Raw genomic sequence first — 21,728 nt, 5'->3', positions numbered from 1 at the left:
CTAGAGGGCCGATAAGAAGGTGGACAGATGCTAAATGAGTTATCATATAAAGAAAACAGGTAGCCATTTGGGCCTTTAAGTCGGACTGTACTTCATGCACAGAAAGTGGCAACCTTGTGCCAAGTCGTTTCTTCTCCCTGTTATGATGTTTAGGAGTGAGTTCTCATTATACAACGCAGACTTAAGCTGCTGTAAGTTTCCCAGCTCATTTCATTGGTTGCTGGGAAGATAATGCTGTGTTCCTAGAGGTTATGGCAAAGGAGAAATGTTTGCCCACGTTGGACCTTAAACACAATTCTCCATCAAAATGAATGTGAGCTGTGAAATTTGTTGGCCTCAGTTGGATGAGGATTACAGCATCTGAAATGAACACTGAGTTCTCTCTCTCTCTCTCTCTCTCTCTCTCTCTCTCTCTCTCGTGTGTATATGTGTGTGTGTGTGTGAGAGAGAGAGAGAGAGAGAAAGAGAGAGAGAGATTCCCACTGTTCGGATTTTTTAATATAATAATCATGTACAAAACATCTGCAGAATCAATGCAATGTTCTCTACATTCCACTAACAAAAGCATTTCCATGTACTTTAATACATATATAGTGATTCATGTTCAATTCTATACATTTCAAAGATTGCAAAAATATTTAAGAAATGGTGAGTTCTCTTCTATTTAAGCTACAGATTAAGAAAATACTTATTTACCATATTTGTCTCTGTTATACCTTTTGATATATCCCCAACCTGAGAGAGGCTAAACAATAGGTTCTGCTAATGACCATGCTCTTAATGTCTGATAAATTTTCCTTCATGAAAGAAGGACACAGCTCTTTCAAACTTAGCAGCTGATTGGATCCACACACCCTCCGGGCAGAACTTTGCCAGGATAATGACACAGCTAATGTAATTAATTAACCCTTTTGAAGTCTTAATGTTTCAGAGAAATTCCAGGTAATGGTATTTAGGTAGCAATAACAGTTACTGGTTTGTTTATTTATTTATTTATTGAATTGTGCAACTTCTTAACATGGGGATAATAAAGAGAAGGTTTTAAGTGAAAAAGACTTTTAAACAAAAAACCCACCATCAAATAAATAAAAATGCTACGGCTTTCTAAAATACATTTTCTACTCCTTTCTTTGAACAGTATTGGTGAGCTGATTTCATGACTCAAGGACAGAAGGACTTATTGTGAAGATCTTGATCCAGATTAATTTCCCTGCGACCAACAGATTTCAATTCCTTTGCATAGGCATTGTGCTTAAGCTGTATTAATTCAATGGGATTTCAGGGTGGCCATACTTCATTGTTGCTATGTACATTGTTGTGTGTACATGACTGAATCCATACCTGCCAAGTGCCCTGGAAAAAATGGGACATCCCATATTTTTGTGTGAGATCACGGCAGCCAGTTAGGGGAGGGTCCCTGCCTTAAAGGTACTGTCACCCTTGCCACCACAGGGCCTGAGCCCAAAGTCAGACCAGACTGGAGCCAGTGCCAGAACCCATCAGACTGGGGGTCTGTGAGCATCAGAGCTGCTGGAATCCATACCTCGGGGGCCTGCATTCCTTGAGGAACCAACCCCTCTCAATCCCAGGATCCTCCATTCCCATGTATCCTGTCAACACAGGCAACGAGCCTGGAGGGAATTGCTTGAGGGGCACAGTGCTGCTCTGCCTTGCCGCATTATGCCCCTATGGGCTTCTTGTCAAAGTCAGGACAGAACGATGGGTTACCCATTCCATTTTATCCACTCGATTTTCATGAAGAACAGAACTTTCTGCAATATGGATGCTCAGAGCCACATCTTCCATGGAAGTGAATAAGAAAGACTTGCAAGTTCCATGTGCATCCATGGCAGGATGAAAATCAGCTCTTGCTCATTTAGATGCATGATTCATTGCATGCTCTCTTCCTTCAGAAAACAATTTCTTTGCTTCTTAAAAATTATCCAATGAACAAACAAATGAAAACAGTGGTGGTTCCCTCAGAGATCCAACGGTGACTCACAGACCTGTGGTTTATATGCTTTGCTACCATTTAGCTATAGCCCCTCTTTTAAGGGACAGGGGTGGCGCTGTGGTCTAAACCACTGAGCCTCTTGGGCTTGCCGATTGGAAGGTTGGCGGTTTGAATCCCTGTGATGGAGTGAGCTCCTGTTGCTCTGTCCCTGCTCCTGCCAACCTCACAGTTCAAAAGCACATTAGTGCAAATAGGTACCGCTGTGGCGGGAAGGTAAACGCCCTTTCCAGGCGCTCTGGTTTCTGTCAGTGTCCCATTGCACCAGAAGTGGTTGAGTCATGCTGGCCACATGACCTGAAAATCTGTCTGTGGACAAACACCATCTCCCTCGACCTGAAAGCGAGATGAGCACTGCACCCCATAGTCCCTCTTTTGCAAGTGATGTGATGCATTCAGTTTGAGCAGCTATTTGGCAACCACATGACAACTGGGGTGATCTGTGCTCTGCTCCCTGCTACTCACAATGAGAGGATGTTACACAGCATTCGGAACAATGTAGCACTTTTAATTTCTGATTCTGCTACCTGCACTTTCACACTGAAATCCCAAACTGGCAGTGTGGGATGCTGGAGTATAGTCTCCAGTATGGATGGCTGTGGCATCACAAAATAGGCTGATGAGAGTCTATGAGCAATCCCACATTCTGGTTGTGCTAGTACAAAGCCATGACACTAATCCCTCTTGGCTTCTGGTTAGAAGATATCGGAATATTAACAGAGGCTTTTTTTAATTGTGAACCTTTAAATATCCATATTAAAATAAAAAAGATCCGTAATATAATCTTCCCCAAATGTTATTTCAATGCTAATAAAAACCAATGAATAGACTGAAGACCTTAGTAAATAAAAATCCTGTTATTTTACTTCAGGGATTGCAATTCTTGGCTTGCATGGCATCTTCCACAGTCACCCCCACCCAATTTAAAATGAGATTGGTGCTTTCATATTAGCCTTTAGTAGATAATTCACACTGAAAAATACTTCAATAATTATTCTCATTAGTTAGCCGGAAGAGAATAAAGAATAATAGCATTAAGAAGCAGTCAGATTCAAATACTATTTAAAAACAGAAGGCAGGAAGAAAAAAATAAAAGAACAATACAAGAAATAAAATCCAACAATAGAAATCACATATTCTAGAAAATGGCAGTTTATCCAGAATAGCAGAATTCCACAGAAGCTCAATATAAATCAAGAAGAATTGTGTGTGTGTGTGTGTGTTTTTGTGTGTGTGTGCATTACAGATAAACAAAATCCATCAATACAACACCCCATAGAAAAGACATATCAAGGCTGCAGTTTCCTTTTAGTTTAGATTTATTTGGTCCACAGGCTGAAAGCATCAAATATGGGACAGGGTTATCAAGACAACTAAAACAGAGAAAATGCACAATAGGCATACACACTGTGGCTTTCAAAATAAGTGTATAACAAAATTCAAAATTAGACACAGTTCAAAAAATGATGAAACTTAGAATTCATCTTTCCCTTAACAAATGTGGCCTAATTTTGATGGCCACAGCAAATAACCGTGGCTATATTTTCAGTAATCTGAGAGTTAGAGTCTGCTATTAAAATTGAGACACAGCATTCATCTGAGTTCCTCAAGTGCACAAAAATATTGGGGAGATAAATCAAGATCTTATAACAATGTCCTTTTAGATTTAGTATATCAACCTGATTGGAAGGCTAGGGAGAAACAGGTTGAAATCCCCCCTCTGCCATGAACCAAGGTCTCAGCTCACTCTGCGTTCCGTGCTTCCCTCCCATCTAGTGAACCTGGAGTGCCTTCTGCTTCCAGTTCAAACACGGATCCGGTTTTTGACTATCAGGCAGGAGCAGGAATGGCTCGTCTTGTTTCACCACCTGAGGTGAAATCGAAATGTGCCACCCCCTGCTGCCATACCTTTATGTCCCCGCCACTTCCACTGCCCCCAGAATGCCCCCTCTCTTGCAAAACTCACTGAGAGCAAGAACATCCCACAAGGTGTTGCTGCTTGTCTTCTCCACCCCAGGGGTGGGAAGATGAGGGGCAACGCCATGCACCAGAATGCCAGAAGTGCTGGGTGGGCCTCTTGCACTTCTGCTGCCTGAGGCAAGTGCTTCTCCTCATCTCCTTGGTGAGCTGGCTTTGGGAAGAATTGACGGATTCTGCTTTTTGACAACAGTGAAATTGGTGGCAGAGGGAACTCTATGCTTTTCTGGACTCCCACATATATCTGGCAAAATGTGCCATGCATTTCTCACTGCCTACACCAGTTGGCAAGGTTTACCTCGCCTGGGCTGGTTCACTCCAGCAGAGATCCCTCCTTGGACCAGATCACACACGCGTGCGATTTCTGGAAGCTGCACAGAGGTGATTTCCAGCATCTGTGTCTGTGCAGATGCGATTTCCAGTGCCGCAGAAGCGAGTCCCCGCACCGCGCTGTGCCTGTTTAACGCAGCACGCGGGGACTTGCCGAGCGGGAGGCTTGGTGTGGGGGCGGCTCATGGGCCGGTTAAATGACCCCCGTGGGCTGCTTGTGGCCCATGGCCTTAGGCTGCCGACCCCTGGCCTACACTTACTGAGGCAGCAGCATGCATTCTAAGGTTGGACTGAAACAGCCTGCTCCCTCCCTGCTTCGCAAAATATTCTCCTCCTGCAAAACCATGGGCAGATTACCTGCTGTTTCCTTGAGGAAGGGAAAAGAAATGTATTCAAAATTTTCAGGAGGTGGACACCACTTGCCTTACCCACCAAGAAGTGAGGTCAGCAGGAAGCTCTGCAGACAGCCTTGTGCAGCCTCCCCCCAGGCTCACCTCCTGGGAACAGTGGGATGTGATGTGGGATTGCTCCCAAGACTTTCCAGGAAGTGGAAGACTCTTCCAGGGAGATTTGCTCCATTGTGTGTGACCTTTCGTCTCCTCCAGCTCCCCAGCCCAGGAACTTTTGGGAGGATTTCATTTTGCCCTTGCCCTTGCCCACGCAATGTGTGGTCAAAAGAGAACTTTTTGAAATGTTGGGCACAACTCTAAATCATTTCCCCTCCCTGGCACACTGGTCTTCAGCTGCTGAGAGGTGATCTTGCCTAAGAATGAGTTATCATGAGAATCTTTGGGAAATAACAGGAAGAAACAAAGATGGGGAAAGGGGGGAGGGATAAGAACAAAGAGGACACATTGATAGGTTGAGAGAAAGAGCTAAGGGAAAATAATAGTAGTAGCAACAATAAGAGCAGCAGAAATAATATGTAACTTCCCCCCCTTTTAAAGAAAAGGTCCTTCGCTGCAGATTGGGGTTAAAGGCTAGTTCTGCACCTGAAAAAGTAATCAAGATGTTGCCAGTTTCACCATTTCACAGCAGAAATGAGACACAACTGATGGTCAAGAGGAAGATCCAGCAAACATTTCGATCGTGCTTCCATCAAGTGCAATGGAGATTTCACCAGTCATCTAATCTTCGGAGAGTGGAACTCTAGGCTTGGAAGTTGCCAGCTTAAAGGATGATGTTAAAAAGCAATCAGAGGGGGGCTAGTTTCACTTCTCACAGTAATTTTCAAAATATTTGTAAAAATCATCAAGCTGAAGAACATTTAAAAATGCATGTTGTGTTTGTGTAAGAAAATGTCAAGATTTTATCTCAAAATAAGGAATGTGGGGGAGGTAATCCACTACTTGCCTAGATTCAGTTTTCTCCTCAATGCTATGTGAAAAAATGAGTTTGTTTGTCTGACAGAACATCAGAGGAATGGAAGTCAGGTTGCCCATAACACAGTTCGAACCTATACAAGTGCAGTTTTCCATTTCAAGATTCACATTGACCAACTGTCCAGCTGAAGAAATCCATCCACTCATGTTTAGGAATTTGTTGGTGTGGGGAGAAACAGATTTAAATCACCCCTTCATGCAGCTCTGTTCCACTCTGAGGTAGGAGCTTCATCATAATTGCCCAGCTTTTATACCAGGGGTAGGCAACCTAAGGCCCGGGGGCTGGATGCGAGCCAATCGCCTTCTCAATCCGGCCCGCGGACGGTCTGGGAATCAGCGTGTTTTGACATGAGTAGAATGTGTCCTTTTATTTAAAATGCATTTCAGGGTTATTTGTGGGGCCTGCCTGGTGTTTTTATGGGAGAAGAATGTGTCCTTTTATTTAAAATGCATCTCTGGGTTATTTGTGGGGCATAGGAATTTGTTCATTTTTTCCCCAAAATATAGTCGTCGTCGTCCCCCCCCCCCATGTTCTGAGGGATGGTGGACTGGCCCCCGGCTGAAAAAGGTTGCTGACCCCTGGTTTATCCCAACCTTAGGATACAATGGAGTGGTGCCTGAGGCTGGTGATTTGGGTGGAGGAGAGAACTTTGCTGGATGGGAGATAAATTTGACTCAGTTTGTATTTAAAGCCAAAGCCATCAGATTCACACTCTCTGAAACAATCTGAGAACCAAACAGCATGAGAACACAGCCATGCTTCAAAATCCACACTAATTTGAATATTCCTATGCAGATCTCCAACCAACTAGTTTAAAAAATAATTAAATAATAGTATTGCGTGTTAGGGGAAAGTGTGCATAAAAAATAAGATATTTGTGAGAACAACATACAGAATGCAGTTTTTATATTGTAAACAGCCCTGTGATGCTCAGATAAGGGGCAGTACAGAAACCTTTAAACAAACAAATAGAAATTGTTTGCAAATAGGTGTAAATTAGTAAAAGCCACATTAAAAATGTGTTTATTAGGTGTAACTGCACTATAATGCTGAAGAATTTTCAAGAGGATTTACTCCACCCCCCAAAAAAAATCTCAAATTGTAACAGAAATGTGGAGTAAATGTGGAGTACTGAATTAGGAAAACGAGGGTCCAAAACTGACAGATCCTTCCATCCCTAGTTACTACTGAGCCAAAGGAGAGGAGAAAGAAGGCAGAAATCAGCGCTGCTCCCTCCCTTTCTCTCTATCACATTCCTTCACTGAGGAGTTGGTTTGGTAGCAGCAGCAGGCAGGCACCCCGGATGCTCTGAAAGTGCATTTCTATTAGCAGCTATTTCAAACATCTACGGTTCTATTGATGGTCATGTTATTGCGTAAACAAAATTGTCTCATTGTGTCTTGATGAAGAAAGGCCACACTCCCCCACCTCATATCTATTGGGTTTGAAAAATGATAATTTCTCACATTGAATTACTAATTGGTCAACAGAATATCAGTTTTGTAAGCCAAAGTGTGCTTGGGAGGTGGGAAGATACAGTGTCTTTTTCCTTCAGTGTCCAATTTTCTTTCACTCAACTTTGAGACATTCTCCATCCAAAAGATCAAATGATAATTTCTGAATACCATATTCTGAATTTTTAGTCATTTGTCTCATCTTTTGTTACTATGTGGAAACTACCTCCATCACTAAGAAAAAAAATGTTAATTGCCTAATTATCACAAACATAATTTGCAAGTCAAATTGTCTCTCTCTTTTTTGCCCACCCCCTTGTTTTAAAAAACAAACAACCTCAACCCCCCCAATACACACACACACACATCACCACACACACTTTATATTTTTCCCAGAGAGTTTAACAAATAAATAAAAAGACCAAACTCAGCCACAAAATAAGTCAAGGGAAAAATGAAGTACTAATTAAGAAAGCTGGGGTTTTATGCAAATGACTCCTTCACCAAAGACAGTCTAATGAATGTGCCCCGAGTTGATCCATGTGCGTTTTCGCCAAGCTGACAGCTGGCTCGGAGGAAGGTCAGGCGGAATCAAGCGTGCGCTGAGCATAATCCTTCAGATTGGCAGCTCTGCCCCCTGGTCACTGTTTGATTATCTCCCAAATTGCTGTATTTCACAGAGATAATGATTTTTTATGGTCACAGATTTGAAGACAACTGCTGTATCCTGAGGGTTGTCGTTCTGCAAGGAGACACTGCTGCTTCCTTCAGAGGAGAAGGGTGGGGGGGGGAGTTGCTCTGATTCTTATTTCCATTCTCTCGTTCCCCTCTTCACCCCCTCCCTTCTGGATAGCTTTTTAATAAAGAAGAAGAGTCTCAGTTCAAATCAATTAGGCACCTTGTCCCATTTGGTTAGCTAACATCTTATGCAAAGGTTGGGTGTGGGCACCGTATAAAATTACAGAACACTCCTGTGCTGTAACCTGATTGCAACTTGTGTATGCTACATAATTCTTCACTGAAGTATGAAAGAGCAAATATTCTATATGGCGGGTGGTGAGAACCTGAATGGCTCTAAAGGAATTTCGCCTATTTATTATCCCCACTCATTGTTACTTAGCGACTGGCTGTCACATTGCTGTGTACGCTAGGCCCCGGGGGGGGGGGGTGTTGGAAGGATCATTGCAGGCCAGTAAAAGGGAACCCCCTCCTGCAGACCATTCTGGTGGGTCTGGATTGTCAAAGGCCTTTGGGTTCCAATTTCTGTTCATCAACGCCTGCAATTGGGCATGCATTTTGAAAAGTGCAGAGGAGCCACTAGCTCCCTCCCAGCAATTTTCGGAAAAACTCAACATCCAAAGCTGGAGCTGAAGTTCAAAATGGCTCAGTGACTATCAAGCCTGCTGAACATCTCTAAATATCTGGCCCAGGGCAACACAGTGGAATCCACCAAGTGTGCAGCACTCATTTCAATGCCAATATAGTTCCTTTGAAAATCTGGCCCTTGGTGAAGAAAAAGAATGCAGTTGTGATGCCTCTCCACAATAATGCTGAATGAGATCTATTTCAGAAAACAATTTTTCTCCACTGAAATGATGGATAGTTTCATTAGAGAAGAGGAATCATTAGTTATATGTGGCAGTAACCACACTTACTGCTTATAATGACCACAATTTATACAAAATGGCTCCATATCTGGTATAACTGTAAAATATCATAAGCAATTATCTCATTACCCAGAAAACCCATTTTAATATTTTTTTTTTGATTTTAATATTTTTTTTGGGAAGCAGCCCAGAGTGTATGTTGATCAAATGCAGTGAGGGCACTTGTGGTTTTCCCTAAATGTATATGACTGCTTTTTTTGTGAATAACAAGGCAAATTGATGTGATTTGAGCTAATTCACCTCCCTGAGTCAAACTGTGATGTCAACACCCCACTCCAAGTTGGATCAGAGTCTCCCTGAGGTCTTGCATTGCTCTGGTTTTTGTGTATTCTCTTCTACTCTTCCATGCACTGCACCCCTATGTTTTCGCTGTCCCTATGTTTTCCTACTCTAGGTCCATGGGCTTTGCAAGACATGAGGCTGTCTAAATGCTGCCAGTGGAGCACCAAACAGCTTTTAAATATATTGTTATTCTTAGAGCACTGGTTGATATATTTTTTTAAAGAAAGTTTTAAAAAGTTTCATTTAACTTTAAATTGTCCACAACTCTCAGGAGTGGGGAATACTCTGGAGCTCTTCAGTACTTTTCAAGCAGCATTAAAGACAGCCAAATCTTGAAATGCCTTTTGGAGAACATCCCCACCCCATCCCAACACAAGCTACTGCCAGAAGAAAATCAAAGAGAAGCAGCTAATGATTGAAAAAATTACATGCAATAATATACATTCACCTCTTAATTAAGATGAGTGAAAGTGAAAAATCACTCCCCTCATCAAAAATATGAAATGAATACAGATTTTGAAGTTTAAGTTGGCTGAATAAAGTTATTGTCCTAATATGGATTATAGAGGAAACTTTTCTTACCAAAGCCCCTGGACCTGTTTTTCTGCAATTTTGCAGGCTTAGCTTTCATTTATTTGGCAACATTAATGAAATAGCAACTAAAAAATAAGCTAAGCACTGTTCATACACACTCTCTCCACACCCCCATAATGCACAATTTTTCACTCTATAGAGTTCACTCTATTTGGTTCATTCTGGTTCATTTGGTTCATTCATTCACAACTCCCGTGCCTACAAATTTAACCAGCTTCTGCCAAAAAGGAAATAAACTGTAGCTGTTTTTAGATGGTCCACATGAGTGAATGGGGAAGACACTTCCCCCTTCATTTTATTCAGAGGAACTGAGAAGCTGAACAGCAGACTGAAGCAAACAGAATACAGAGTGACTCAGAAAATGTTCAGAAGCACAGATACAAGTACAAGGTGAAATCTGGCATCAGTAAATCTCCCTAAAATTTTCACGCAGTTTGCCTCTTTGACAGCTCTCACCCCTGTAACTCTGGCAAAAGATCAGGTGCCAATGTGCCTCTATACCCCAACCAAAGGCTATAATTCTTTATTTAGTTGCCCATGCTAAGATATAGTGTGCTTTAGTATGCTATAATATGCTGAGCACAGAAATAATCCCCCACTCAGCTATGAAATACACAGGAAGGCTCCCAGCCTAAAGTATCTCTTCAGCTTCCTAAGGGAAATGATGGAACACCAGCAAATCAACACTTATGTTTAACCGAACTGCTCAAGGTAGGTTGTTTAGATCTTTGAGAGATCTTCTAGATGTTTTTAAGGGAGAACTGGTCTAAATTTGTTGCAGGTGAGCTTTGTTGTAAAAGGAGATGTGGCAGGTGACTTTCCACACCAATTCCCATTCTTCTCAATCACCTTCTCTAAACACCACCTCTCTGACTTGTCCTTTCTCCTTCCAATATGCTGTATACTGCAGGCAGGCCAAGAATACCTAGAGGATGAATGGCACTGACCTTGCCTGCTGCTGTTTATGGTATCTTCAGAGAGAGGGGGGATCAGTTTTGCTAGAATTCATATCAGACCCTCCAAGTGTCCCTATTTTCCAGGGATGTCCCTGATTTAGAGAAGCCGTCCTGGTTTCTGATTTGATCCTGGAATGTCCCACTTTTCCTTAGAACGTCCCTATTTTCACTGGAGAAATGCTGGAAGGTATTGGTAGGATGTCCCTATTTTCATTGGAGGGTGTGGAGTTATCCAACCCCCAAGCCATCTGAAGGCAATCCTGTATTTTGATTATAAAAAAATATTTATAAGCTGATGTGGAAATGTGATGAGCTGAGTTTAGGATTGAAAAATGGCAACTGACTGAAAATGAAATTAACAGATTTGTCTATTCCTATTTTATGGTAAACATACATATAGACACGCAACATGGCAGTGAGGACTGGGCTATATTTGACGAGGGTTTAGCTGTAACTTTTCTCAAGAGGGTTCATGCTTCTGAGACCGTTTTCTTACTTGTGAGAATAAAAATATCTAACACCTTAATATGAATATGAGTACTAAAAATCTAAGGGGACGCGGGTGGCGCTGTGGGTTAAACCACAGAGCCTAGGACTTGCTGATCAGAAGGTCGGTGGTTCGAATCCCCGGGCCGGGGTGAGCTCCTGTTGTTCGGTCCCAGCTCCTGCCAACCTAGCACTTTGAAAGCACGTCAAAGTGCAAGTAGATAAATAGGTCTACTCTGGCGGGAAGGTAAACGGTGTTTCTGTGCACTGCTCTGGTTCGCCAGAAGCTGCTTAGTCATGCTGGCCACATGACCTGGAAGCTGTCTGCAGACAAACACTGGCTCCCTCGGCCCATAGAGTGAGATGAGCACCGCAACCCCAGAGTCGGTCACGACTGGACCTAATGGTCAGGGGTACCTTTACCTTACTAAAAATCTATTTGAGGATTCTGTTATCTCAGGGCTAATTGGCCTGCAGGCCTGTCCTCGGGGGGGGGGGGGGAGAGGTGGCAAAACACTGGAGGACAGAGCATTGTGTATCTCTCAGTCTGCTAACACCCCCTAAGCTAGCTTGCTGCCCTCAGTTGCAGCAGAGAGTGGTGTCCAATTGCCAGTGTTGAAGTAAGAGTCATCTGCCAGTCTGGTCAGCTTCTGAATCAGGAAGGGGCAGGGGAAGCATTCCACCCTTTACGTCTTGGCCTGACACACCATCTTGTTTCAAAATCTTGAACATACAAAAGCCACTCCACCCAAAAACAAAGGAAATGTTCTGCAGTGATACCTCTGGTTATGAACTTAGTTCGTTCCGGAGGTCCGTTCTTAAGCTGAAACCGTTCTTATCCTGAGGTGAGCTTTCGCTAATGGGTTTTCCGCTGCGCGTGCGCCTCTGGCACATGATTTTCGTTCGCATCCTGGGGCAAAGTTCGCAACCAGGAGCAGCTACTTCTGGGTTAGCAAAGCTCGTAACCCGAAGCGTTCGTAACCAGAAGCATTCATAACCAGAAGTACCACTGTAAATAGAACTTGCACATATTAACCACAGACTCATCAATGAATACCACCAATGAGCTCCATCCAAAAAGTTCTTTCAGAAATCACAAATTTGCATTTGGTAAGCAGAACTGCATATATTCTTCTTCACCTGCAGCAAAAAAAAAAAGTCTAAATGACACTACTCTCCAGATTTTTTTTTTTAATGAACAGAAGGAGATTGGGAGCTGGAAAATGATGCCCCCTCTGGAATATGCTGCCCGAAGCAACTGCTTCACCTTGCTTCACGTTCAGGCCGGCCCTGTGGGTGAGAGCTCTATTATGTTTCACAGACTCTGCTCTTGCTGTGTAGACAGATGCACATCTGCAGAAAAACCTGGGAAAAAATAGAGCAGGTGAACTGGTTCTTAGTACAGATCGCCCTTAAACACTTAGTCAATTTCTATTGAAAGGAAGCATTTACTAGTGTTGAGAGGGTCAGGGGACACTGAGCATGCCTTGCTGTTAAATTTCTACTAAAATTCATCCAGAAAAGACCTTTGTTTCTTGTTTATTTGAATATTTAAAACATTTCTATCCCACCCTTCCACAGCATTTGCTACTCTTAGGACAGCTTAGAGCAGGGGTTGGCAAGGTTTACTGGCCATGGGCCGGATCACTCCCACGGAGATCGCCCGTGGGCCGGACTGGCGCAGCTCGACGCTGGAAATCGCATCTGTGCATGTCCGCAGTGCTGGAAATTGCTTCTGCACAAGCCCAGATGCCGAAAATCGTGCCTGTGCAGAAGTGATTTTCAGCATCTGGACATGCGCAGACGCAATTTCCAGTATTTGCGCGTGCATAGACGCAATTTCCGGCACTGCTTGGCAAGTCCCCACACTGCGCTGTACCGGTTTATCACAGCACAGGGGGGACTCGCTGAGTGGGCGGCTCTGTTCAGGGGCAGCTCGTGGGCCGGTAAAACGGTCTTCGTGGGCCGCATCTGGCCCATGGGCCGCACGTTGCTGACCCCTGGCTCAGAGCATTTTAAAAAACCAATAAAAGCTCAGAGAAAGTAATCAAACAATCAACAATATCAATAATCAGCAGTAAAACCAGAGACAGATGCGGCAGACAACCCCAATGTAACCCCAAGAAAATCAGTCACAAAAGAATCCAAGTCACATTTGGCTGGAATATAAGAATATCGACCACACAGTGGAAAAGCAAGGAGAGACAGGGCCAAACGGACAGCCAGAAGGAAGGGCCTGAGGCAGCCCTGACTGGGACACAAAAAGAGCTTCCCAGCAGAATGGGGAGGGTGGTGTGGGAAGAGGGCCAAGCCACTAAGGGCTTGAAAGGTAACTGCCCACATGTTGAATTGTGCTCAGAACATGTAATAAACTCATACTTTCACTCAGGCACCCCCCAATTCTGTTTCAGGTGCTTACTTGTTTAAGGAATTTAGATCTAGACACATCAAAAAAGTGTTTCAGGAAAACGTGTTGTAAACTTTATTTCTGGGAAATCATGTTGGTGAAAGATGGGACTCGACAGCGCCATCTGGTGTCACCGTGTCATAACACATATAAAACGCTTTTTCTTTACTAACTTAACTGAGTCCATAGTGATTTGATGGGTCACTACAGGTTTGTTCTCTTTGAAATGCAGGTCACTGGAGACTTGGGTGTCTTAATGATATATAGTTTACTCTTATACTGATCTTTCTCTCCCATAAAGTTTCTAGGGCTCCTCAAACACATAGCTTTGGTTTCAACACAGAGAGCAAGGCAAGCTGGTTTTTCTTCCATGCTCCAGTTGAGAACAATCTGGACTTTCCGATTGTTCTGCTGCACCTCGATAGCACGGCCTGCAGCTGAACAGGAAGGACTGCTCTTTCTGGAAACATCTCTAGTTAAGTCATTTCTATGGCAACATATCTGTAATTGACCAACTCTTGAATCATGTAAAGAAGGTATTTAAGAGACTTGGCTAGGGTCAATAACTTAAAAAATAAACTGGTTTGACCAGTATGCTAGTCCAAGTACAGTTTTCCACCCTACAGATGCAAAACTACAGTGGTACCTCGGGTTACATACGCTTCAGGTTACATATGCTTCAGGTTACAGACTCCGCTAACCCAGAAATATTACCTCGGGTTAAGAACTTTGCTTCAGGATGAGAACAGAAATTGTGCAGCGCAGTGGCAACAGGAGGCCCCATTAGCTAAAGTGGTGTCTCAGGTTAAGAACAGTTTCAGGTTAAGAACGGACCTCCGGAACAAATTAAGTGTTTAACCCGAGGTACCACTGTACAGGCTCAAAGGAGATCAAAATATGGCATCCACATTAAACCCCTTTCATAGTATCACTTTCATAGTATCAAAGAGCCCCCACAACAGTCTGTGTTATCTGGAATGAAATACTCGTGTTTAAGACTACAAAACCCCCATACTGGTGAGGTATAGGCCTAGTTTGCATGAAAATGGTAAGCCATTTAGACCAAATCACTACAAACCACAAGTGGGCTCATATAATCAAATATTCACCCATAGAAATAATGCTCTCCACCTAGAAATCTAGACAGCAGAGAGAGAATTTGTAAGATAAGCCTTCCTCCTTCTATGCTAATTTTATATGTGCAGGGAATTTTTGGTATGGAGGAACATTCAGTTATGTGAGACCCTCTCTGCCTCAGACTGGTACAGTGGGAAGCACTCTTAGAGCAAATACAGACGTGTAAGAATAAAACATTCATCCATGATTAGGATCATAAAAAACATGACACAATATTGCTGTTGGAAATGTAAGCATGAGGATGGCTAGTTCTTTATAACTTTTAGAATTACAAATTAAATGACTCATAAGTCAATACATATGTGTAAAAACATCTGGGACATTTAATGAAAGTTAATAGGGATGGAAACACAACTGGAACTGGCCAGAATAAAATGGCTGACTGATTTTCCTTGAAAATTCCCTTCTGCAATCAGGACAATGGAAGTGAAACAGAATTTCACCTTCGCCTATGCAATTGCTGTTCCAGCACCTGAAAGACAACAGGATTCCCCCATCGGGTTCGGACACAGTCTTGGCTCCAAGCCTAGTTCTGTAGTTCAAGTAACCGGCACACATTTTCTGTCTTGTTTCTCTTCCGTAGCTAAAAGACAGCGGTCACATTTCACTCTCAAATCTCCTTACCAGTGTGTATGTGGAGGTTTTAGGATTGATATCTCACAGTATTATTGAAACGCAACATGATTGGGCCTGGGCTTTTAAAAAAATTATTTTTTACTGCGTTTGGCACAAAAAAGGCATAACATTCATTCTCACCTCTGCAAGCAGAGACCCATTCTTGGGAACTATTTTTAATACAGCACCAAGCGTGACCAGTGGCACTTTATTGTTTTCAAGTCCTCTTTGCAGGGATTTCCTTTGAAGGGAAGAAAGTTAATGTATTTGGGTGTGTTCACGTTACTGCCTTAGAGCACAGTGAGGTTCTTTCCCCCTCCCCTCGGCACTTTCTCCCCAAGCAGTTCAAATCAGCACAGCTTTAATTCACTACTGTTTGTGTTCACACCTTGGCTGGAGACAAATTAGGAATGGCTTCAGGACTCCAGTCAGTGTGAAGTTGGCTTGAGAAACTATGCATCAAACAGTAGCAGTTTACAACCAAGTACAGGCTGCATATGCATTTTGGGTAACGTCATTATTATTAGTTACAGGTAGGTAACCTACAGGTAGGTGGTCTGCCGTAGTCGAAACAAAATAAAAAAAATCCTTCCAGTAGCACCTTAAGGACCAACTAAGTTTGTTATTGGTATCACCAATAGCAAACTTAGTTGGTCTCTAAGGTGCTACAGGAATGATTTTTTTTATTTTGTAATTATTATTATTATTTATTGTATATTATTATATAATATATAGATATAGATATAGATATAGATATAGATATAGATATAGATATAGATATAGATATAGATATAGATATAGATATAGATATAGATATAGATATAGATATATAATATACTGCCCTATACCCGGAGGTCTCAGGGTGGTTCGCAGAACAAAATCAAAATATAAAACCATAAAATACATAATCAAAATAAAACAACAAGCCAGTAACAGACCCCATAAAAAGCACATTCTAAAAGGGCATAGGATGTTAATCAAATCAACCAAAGGCCTGGTTAAAAAGGAACCTGAGACCACCTGAGCCCTGAGTGACAGCAAAGGATAAAGGAGTACCCCCAAGCTATGGTCCTGCTCCTTCAGAGGAAGTGTAACCCCATCAAGAGCAGGCAACCTCCCACCCATCTGGTCTAGGGACCCACCCAGTAACAGTGCCTCAGTCTTATCTGGATTGAGCTTCAGTTTGTTGGCTCTCATCCAGTCCATTACTGAGGCAAGACAATGGTCCAGCACTTCCACTGCCTCACCTGCAGATGTAAAGGAGAAACAGAGCTGAGTGTCATCAGCATACTGCTGACAACATACTTCAAACCTCTGAATAACCCCACCCAGCGGTTTCATGTAGATGTTAAACAACGTGGGGGATAGGATTGAGCCTTGCACATGGAAGGTTCCACGGGGCTGAAAAGCAATCCCCACCAACACCCTCTGGGAACGACCACCCAAAAACAGATGAAAAACTCAATGCAACAGGTGCACAGTAAAAGAGGAGTGTGAACACAGACTTCTATTCCAGGAAAATACCTTCATTGGTAGATTGTTATAGCCATCATCATCACCACAACAAACAATAACAACAAATGAGACCTCCAGCACCAGAATTCAAAAGCATCAATTCTTCGGCGATCAGCCTTCTTTATGGTCCAGCTCTCACTTCCATACATCACTACTGGGAAAACCATAGCTTTAACTATACGGACCTTTGTTGGCAAGGTGATGTCTCTGCTTTTTAAGATGCTGTCTAGGTTTGTCATCGCCTTTCTCCCAAGAAGCAGGCGTCTTTTAATTTCGTGACTGCTGTCACCATCTGCAGTGATCATGGAGCCCAAGAAAGTAAAATCTCTCACTGCCTCCATCCCTTCTATTTGCCAGGAGGTGATGGGACCAGTGGACACGATCTTAGTTTTTTTTGATGTTGAGCTTCAGACCATATTTTGCACTCTCCTCTTTCACCCTAATTAAAAGGTCCTTTAATTCCTCCTAACTTTCTGCCATCAAAGTTGTGTCATCTGCATATCTGAGGTTGTTGATATTTCTTCTGGCAATCTTAATTCCGGTTTGGGATTCATCCATTCCAGCTTTTTGCATGATGAATTCTGCATATAAGTGTCCAATGAAGAACAGTCTACCACCTTCCAAGGGAGTCTGTTCCACTGGTGAACATCTCTTATATTGTTAATACAGTATGTCAAGAATAGGCATGGAAATTTTTGTCAATTTCAGTTCTCTTTGTTTCACATTTTTCCAGCCTTAAATTCTGTGGTCCACATTTTTGCAGCAATTTGTGAATTAAAAAAAATTCCTCATGAAAGTTTTTCTGCATTTTAGTCTTTTAATAAATATACCTTTGTAGGCAGTTTTAAATAATGTACAAGTTTTTGCAAGCAATAACACATTTTTGTATGCTACTTCCACAAATATATTCATTTTTATGCACACTTTCCCCTAATATATGATTTTTTGTGAATGCTGTTAGGTTTGAAAACTGCACTGCAAAGTTCAGATAAGTGCAAATTTTGAAAGATGCCTTCAGAAAGTGTGAATTTGATATTCTGCTTTCAGTGCAAACAGAGCCAAATTCCTCCCCTATCCCTAGTCAAGAATCAGTCTATTTATATTCCCATTTGGCATATGTATAATGGATTGCAGATGTGGGAAAGGGGGCATTAGAGAACTGGTTTCCCATATACAGAGAAAGTCAGAGAAATATCAGTTCGCCAGCCATATCCAACCTTTCTGACCATGCTTCTGGTAAAAAGACTCATGAGCCTAGTTAAAGCAATTATCATCCACTGTGGTTTGATTCTAACCTCCTCTGCTATGAAGTAGCAGCAAGTGCTCAGATCCAAATATGATATTTTTCTCCCTTCGGTGCAATCTCTCTCTGTCTTCCACCCCCCCCTCCTCCTCCTGGTTTCCTCAGTGTCTCTGTATCTCTGAACTAGTCCTTGCAGTGCTTTCGGGTAGCCTGCCAGTGGAATGAAAGCCTGTTATAATTACTAATGTCATGGGGCCAACTACAGAAGGCACCTGCGCAAAAGGGCTGGGAAGGAGAAACGCCGTTACTGCACTGTGGCATTCTGAACCGTAACTAGATTCTTGGATCACTACAAGGTCATGCAGCTATATGGATTCTTTCCTCTCCTCTCTACTTTCTTTCTCTCTCTTTCCTGAAACTACACGGAGCGATAAAACAAGAGAATATTTTAATAGTGGTTTTTAAAAAAAGATATATGCAAAAAGTCCAGTACAAAAAATTACCAGCAAGTTTTGTTTCATCCCACCACTGGCAGTGCCCCATATACTGAAGTGAAGTCCTCGCTTGCGCAGATCTGAAGAGGAAGCAAAGCATGAGCAAAACTTCAGCAGGAGCTGTTTCCAGACACTTGTCCCCTTGTGCCTTCCAGATGTTTTGGACAACAACTCCCACCAAGCCCATGGCCATGCTGTTTGGGGCTGAGGGAGAGTTTTAATCCGACATACCCAGAGGACCGCATGTTAGTGAAGGCTGAGCTGGTGAAACGTAAGGGTTCCGGTCCTGGTTCAAACCACACAACTGTAATGAGTACATAAGGCGGCTTTAAGTAAACTACAACATGGGCTGCTGTTAACAACTGCAACTAGTACAGAAATCGGCAGCTTGAACACTTGTGGGATTTGGGTGTTTGGATCATATCACACTTATTCCATACCACTTACATGGCCAGCTTTGGCCTTTACAGCCCTAAATGGTTTGGGACCACATTATCTGAAAGATCACATGCAGCTGTATGAGCCAGTTCAAGTATGATCCTGCTCTCTGGCCTACCAGTGGACAAGTACTAAGGACAAGGCTTTCTCAGTGGTGGTCCCACACATCTGGAACCCTTTCTCAATGGAGATATGCATGGCTCATCACTGGTGGTCATTAAAAATAGAGAAAGAAAAACACGGCTGAATTGTGCTGTACTGCCCACCATTGCAGCCACTGGAGAAGCAAGAAGCAGCTGTGACTTCCAGGTTCTGGCAAGATCTCAAGGACCTCTCAGGCAAAGAAATGGGATGGGCTGCTCCTGTAACCACCTGCAATTATGCAATTATTTGGTTCAAGCTATGCAATTATTTGGTTCTTTTTTTTAAAAAAAAATGGCCCCTTGATAGTTTTCATAACCCACACAAATAGACAGATGGACAGACAGACAGGTAATAGTTTTTGCTGACAGCACCCTCAGTTCCATTCCAGGATGGGACCAAGCCTCCATTCTCGCTAGCATCATCTTCCCACTACAGGCCACTAAGAAGCCCACAAACAGAGTAGGAATGCAGCAGCCCACTCCCACTGTGGTGTAGAGGTCAGAGTGCTGGACAAGGGTCTGGGAGACAACGAAACTCACTGGATGACCTTGGGGCAGTCACAGTCTCTCAGCTGAACTTACCCCACAAGGCTTTTGCGAGGATGAAACATGGAGGGGAAGAAGCTCTTTGGAGGAAAGGTGGGATAAAAATGCAATAATAAAAATATAGATAAGCTGTATGATCCCAGCATCTGATACTGTGTGGAGTGTTGCCCCTTGGACATGGAAGTTCATCAGGGAACGTCTAACATTCCCGGTGTACCAGATAATCTTGCCTTTCCTGTGGTTTTCACAATTCAGTACGCTGAAGCAAAGGGAGGGAGAAGCCTCTCTAAAATCTTCCATCATTAAAACCAACAATGTTTCCTCATGAATATTTGCAATAAAAACAGTGCTTAGTATACAGTAGATTTCTAGCACAGCAGGGATTTGTGGGAGGCGGGTATGTTGTTATTTCTTGGCAGGAATAAAAACCTATTCAGATTTTTAGTTCTGTTTGGGATAAACAAACAAACAAATATCTCAACACAGACTTGCACACCCAAAGGCTTTGTATAGCTGGGAGCTTTATTGATTCATATCCCACCCACATAATCTGCTGAATGTGCTACAAAAATTAAGGGGGGGGGGAATCTTCATGGGAAATTCTAGCACTCTGAGCTCATTCATTAAAAAGAAATGCCTCTCTAAATAGCACCAAGCCTAAGCTGGCAAGAGGCTGGTGGGCATGGGCAAAAGGGAATTTTATTCTCTCTTCCAAATAGCATTGGTTGTATTCTTATTAAAGAACACGTGACCCAGACACACCTGCCAGAACAAGCTCTGGGGAGAGCTTTACAGTGAGAGCTGACAAGGAATAGGAAGATGCAGTCTAGAGTTGGGTGAGGGGAAAAGCTGGAGAAAGAATTGGGTTTAAGATAAAGGTTTGGAAGGGGAAGGTGCCTGTGAATTTCACATTGTTGCTGAGAAGTAAATATCAGCAAATTACAAACACCCTTACAACTTGTTTGAGAGTGTTAATTGAATTCCCAAGGTAGGGGAACTTATCACTTTCTTAGTTAAAAAGAGCATAAATGCCCTTTTGCCGGGCAAAACATGAGATCCTTCTTTATATCTCTTGATATAAGAGTAAATGCTAAATTGGGAGAATGTGAAGCCTTATGTTTGCATTTTTTGCACCTGGATGGAGCTTTTTTTCCTGGTCCCAGGTCCTCAGGACCCAACACAATGTGATATGGGGGAATCATGACTGGATTGTCTGACCTTTTTTTTTTTTTAAGTCATAAAAGTGCTCCAGAAGAGGGAAATGGAATTAGGGCAATGGCAGCTGGGTTGAGGAAGCTTACTTCTTTCCTGTGCCATTTCCTCAACTTCGACTGTAGCACACCAGAGTGTTAATGTACAGATGGGCTGCACAGAGCTCTGCTTTGTGTGTGTGCATTTTTGTGCAGGTTCACACACACAAAAGCACTTTCAGTTGAATTCTACTCCCATGTTCGCACTACTAGGCAGTGCTTGATGGGATATATTTCCACTATGTTGTATTGGTTCCTTCCCTAAATTAGTACTTCCTTGCCCTACATAAGTTCTAGAAACCCGAGATCTCTTGTTGGCATATATGGAAATATTTCTTTACCTGCGTGCACAGTCTCCCCCCCCCCCCTTGATATGTCAGGCTCACACAAAAAAGCAGGCTAAAACAACCCATTCAAAATGCTTTTGAATTATGGTGCTGGCAGAGACTCTTGAGAGTCCCATGGACTGCAAGAAGATCCAATCTCTCCATTCTGAAGGAAATCAGCCCTGAGTGCCCACTGGAAGGACAGATGGTGAAGCTGAGGCTCCAATACTTTTGCCACCTCATGAGAAGAGAAGACGCCCTGGAAAAGACCCTGATGTTGGGAAAGATGGAGGGCACAAGGAAAAGGGGACGGCAGAGGACGAGATGGTGGGACAGTGTTCTCGAAGCTACCAGCATGAGTTTGACCAAACTGCGGGAGGCAGTGGAAGACAGGAGTGCCTGGCATGTTCTGGTCCAGGGGGTCATGAAGAGTTGGACATGACTAAACGACTAAACAACAATAAAACAACCCAA

This window comes from Podarcis muralis, chromosome 3 (genome assembly GCF_964188315.1).
Source record: "Podarcis muralis chromosome 3, rPodMur119.hap1.1, whole genome shotgun sequence".
Classification (NCBI taxonomy): Eukaryota; Metazoa; Chordata; class Lepidosauria; order Squamata; family Lacertidae; genus Podarcis; species Podarcis muralis.
This window is presented reverse-complemented; position numbering follows the sequence as displayed.